The sequence below is a fragment of the Hippichthys cyanospilos genome, chromosome 14 (assembly GCF_059441005.1).
Source record: "Hippichthys cyanospilos isolate Australia breed blue-spotted pipefish chromosome 14, RoL_Hcya_1.0, whole genome shotgun sequence".
Classification (NCBI taxonomy): domain Eukaryota; kingdom Metazoa; phylum Chordata; class Actinopteri; order Syngnathiformes; family Syngnathidae; genus Hippichthys; species Hippichthys cyanospilos.
In genome coordinates, this window is record NC_142382.1 from 13,106,326 (window position 1) to 13,110,762 (window position 4,437).

The following is a 4,437-nucleotide window of genomic DNA, read 5'->3' on the forward strand; positions in this document are numbered from 1 at the left end:
AAGAATAATATAAGTACTGCACAGTAAATCATCCACCCTTAGATGTTTGTCTTTGGCTAACTATCTAACAGCGATATTTCAGTAGCTGTTCCCAAATTTCCACTCCATTCAGTGCACTGCAGTACTGGTTGAACAAAAACGTTCATAGTGATAAACACTAGATGGCAGGCTTGGCATCGGAATAGTGATTCTTGAGCGCTATGTAACTTTATTACCTTGGAGGGAGAATTTGGACTGTTTAAGAAAAAATACATATGCATTGCGACACAAGGCACTGACAATATCATTTTAAATATGCTTCCAGCCATAATAATCACTTAAAAAAAAACAAATTTAATTCAACTCCCAGTATGAGAATAATTAAAGAGTTGGAGAAGCCGGTCCGTAACGCCTTGGGTTTTTGGAAGCAGGGGCTCATTTGGTGTGAGTCCCACTGTGGAGTCAATAAATGAATAAAACAACATCTTACTGCTAAAATGCGAGTTGATTCCAGTCTTGACTCCTCTTGAAGTGCCTTGAGGGTATGGCTGTTGTGAGCCCAAATTACTCTAACTTCTCTGACCTTGTCTTCATGCATTTCATCTTGTTCTATCTGTGGTGTTTATTAGAAATTATGCATTTTGTCGCATTTTGTTACTAGGGACCAGGTCCAAAGAAGCATGGAAGGAAGGATAGGTTGTCCAAGGTCCTTCTTCGGCCTTCGTTTCCTTCTAGTCTTGTAAACACCTGACATACAGCCTTAAACAAAGACTTGCTTATCCATAACATATACCAAAATCAAAATGAACTATTCTTGTAAACATACATTAAGACTGCACCATCTATTCTCTCTGAAAGAAAATGCTCCAAAAATACGGGTCAAAGGTAATGAATGTATAGGAGGGAACCTTCAACTGTAAAAATGGCAGCTAAAATTGATGTTCAAAGCACATGGTGTTACATGATATACATAAACAGTATTTTGAAGTTATGCCAAAGCTTTATTAAATGATATCAAACGCAATTGTTTAATTATATCTGAGGTCAATTATTCAGACACAATATAACATGTCCAACAAGACATGTACAGTGTAAGGTGGTTTTATTTTGCATATTTGCTGACTCCTTGTGGTGGCCAACACAAGATACAGGGGAAATAGAGTTTGTGTTGCAGGATAAGAACAAGTACTGTATAATAAATGTATCATGAAATTTAGATTTGTTTGCTCATGCTAAAGCTCTGTCTAACGTAAAACTATTGCTTTGTGGCCATTTTTGTGGCAACTACATTAACAGGAAAGAGAGTAGCTTCATTTAAGAGAGGTGCTTACACGGTCTGGCTGATAAGTACAGCGATGCCTTGAGAGGCGAGTGAATCTGCATTGAAAAAAACTGTTTGATGTCACTTTATTATTATTGCCGTGAATTTTGGAATATAAGACGCAACTTATTTTTCATGCTTTGAACCCTGCGGTGTATCCAGAGCTGCTTATTGTGTGTGTGTGTGTTTTTCTTGTTTTAGCTAGCCACCAGAGGGAACTCTCTCGGTAAAAGAGGAGGACAGAATATGATGCTATCTGAGTATTGAGTTTGAGTTTCAACTGCTAATTTGCTCTCCACTAGGGGGCACTTTGCGCGACTAAATGCAAATGGATGTTAATGTGTTGGTGCAGTATTCTAACAAACTAAGTGTGTTGGTGTAATATTGAAAATATGTTGGTGCTGCTCTTTTTTCTAAATGTGTGGGCATGTTCAGTCTGTGTTGAAAGTGTGAGAAGAAAGTTTTAAATAAAAAACAAAACAAAAAAACTTCCATGTGCCATATTTCTGCTTAAAAATCTGATGTTGTAGCCTGCGGCTTTTAGTCCAGTGTGGCTTGTGCGTGACAAAATTCAATTTTATGTTGCATTTTTGTTGGTGCTGCTTAAACTTTGGTGCGACTTACAGTCTGAAAAATATGGTATTTGTTTTGGTGGCTTGAATGCATGAATGGCCATTCACTTCATTTCAATAGGGAAGGATGATTTTGACACACACGTGTTTTGAGTTTCCAGCATGGTTGGAGAAAATAATTCAGCTCATCTTATGGAACCACTGTATTTCTTTGCAGTCATTTTGTGGCATCTAGAGGAAATAGATGATAACTTTCATAAGAGAATGGCACCTATTCACAGAATTCTCACTCCGTCAACACTGCAATATATTTGGAAAATGAAATTTAATAAAGTTATTTTATTAGATCCTACTATATTACTTGTGTGTAACTAATACTGTGGCTGGTAATGCACATATGTGAATGTTTGTGATAACAACTCAAACATCAGGGTCAAGTCAAATAAACTTCAAGCTCCACAAGCCTTGTTTTTGGGTCATGTTCTAATAACAGTTCATCAGGCTTGACAGGCATGATGTCATGCTTGTACTATGTCACAGGCAAAGTCAATGTGGTACCCTAAGGGATTTGTGGTGCCCCCTCCACCGGCATACACTTACAAGAGCAATCTAACGGCATTGTTTTTAACCTAAAGTAATTGGTTAGAAGTGAGCTATCAACTGAAATGTGCTAAATGACTGGCACACTATATCTGATTTTGTGTAATTTGTTTCCTCTTTTTTATTCGGTGGCATGTTTTGGATGGAAATAGAGTGTAGTTAGAAAACTAGCTTTGGATTTCAAACTGATAACTTTTCTTTTTTCAGAATTATAAGTGAAGTTAATTATGAGTACCGGTAGTTTTTTATTTAATTGTGGCTTTAAGCATTTGTCTATTCTGTACTAATTATTGACCTAACTCTCTGGCCATAGGTTATTTTAAGAAGAAGGCTTGACAGGATGACTTTTAGGTAAGTGCAGTCTACAATGAGAGCTTTTAAATGAGTCGGGGAAAAAAGCGTTCAGTGGTGATCATAGAGCATCTTTCAGCGGCATATCAGCATCTGCTAAAGGTGAAGCTTCTGGATTTGGTGTGGGTTTCATGTGAGTCAATCACTCCTCAGGGCCATTGAGAACATTTCATTCCCCTTAGTGTGCCTGAGGAGGAGTAAGATCGGCACGTAGTCCGTCCTCATGGCAATTGACGGAAAGGAATTTATTCCTCGTTGTTTCCTCTTCTGATGGGATAAACAGACAATATTGTCGTTGGACTCCTTGTGACAGACTGCAAAATAAAGTCTTTCTTCACATAAACATCAGACAGACAGCAGGGTTTTAAGGATGAATTTGCACTCTGGGATTTATTGCATAACCAAGGAGATGAATGGCCGGACCCAAAAGGGAAAGAAGATATACGGAGTTTGTGCCACCGAAGTGATATATTCTGCTTGCGTAATGATTTATTCTGAATCGTGTGAATGTATAAATGGAGGCATTCAGGAAAAGCTAATGCGGTTAGGAATCCTTGCCAAGTTTGGTGCTTTACCTCAGATCTATATCAGCAGAATTCTATTCCCAACAAACAAGCAGATGATATGGAAAGGTAAAAACTGTTGATTGCGTGACAGAAATTGCTAGTGATGTCGACAACAATAAAGATAAATCAAATGGGAAAACCACAATCTCCCTGGTGACACAACCCAAACGGCTCCCTGCGTTGGCCGCGGGGAGGTGGATGATGCAGTTGTTTGGCAAGGCGCGCTTCACCAGGGGCGAGTCATAGGAAAATCTGTTTGAGCTTGCATCCCACCCAGAGTGAGCGCGTATTTGAACAACCCCCGTTTGACCCCGCACGGGCCGGCTTATTGAAGCGTCCTGCTAACATTCAGACAAATCCATCCCAAAAAGCGGAAACTCCAGAGGAACTAAGCATTTTGAATTGCCCCTTCTATCATCTTCATCGAGGGGAGGCGTACTTTGAGCTAATCAAGGGAGGGAGAACAGGTGGCTGACAGCCTCCAGTGAGTCATTGCGGAGTGTCAATGTTTCTGTCTGCTCTACTGCATGAGTGTTGTCCACTTGAAACATGATACTGACAATCACTTAGAGGAGCTGGGTATCACTTTTGCTTTGCGAATTCTGCATTGCTGGAGGCATGCATGCGGACATACACCATTGATGATTTTAAAAAAAAAATCACTCATTCAAGTTTCGGTGTTGAACTTTTCTGGACATTATGGATTTGGATTGGATTATAAAATGATAGTGTGTTTTTTTTCCTTACTATTCAAAGTTAATGTGAAATAATACTCCAATGTATAAGTCATACGGGCATGTTATATGACAAGAAATTTTGATGTATCAAAGTTGCACAATTTTGATGTAACGTTTGGATTTCCTTTTTTTATGCTGACTTGAAAGAACTCAACAAAGTTAAACACAGACCACGCTTTATTCTGTTTAAGAACCAGGATACACATTGGCCTGGTTACAGGTCAACCACAGTCCAAGCATTAGGTGAAATTAAGAAATATGTTATTGCTAAATGAAAAAAAAAAAAGTGTTGTCAAGAGATTAAAAATACA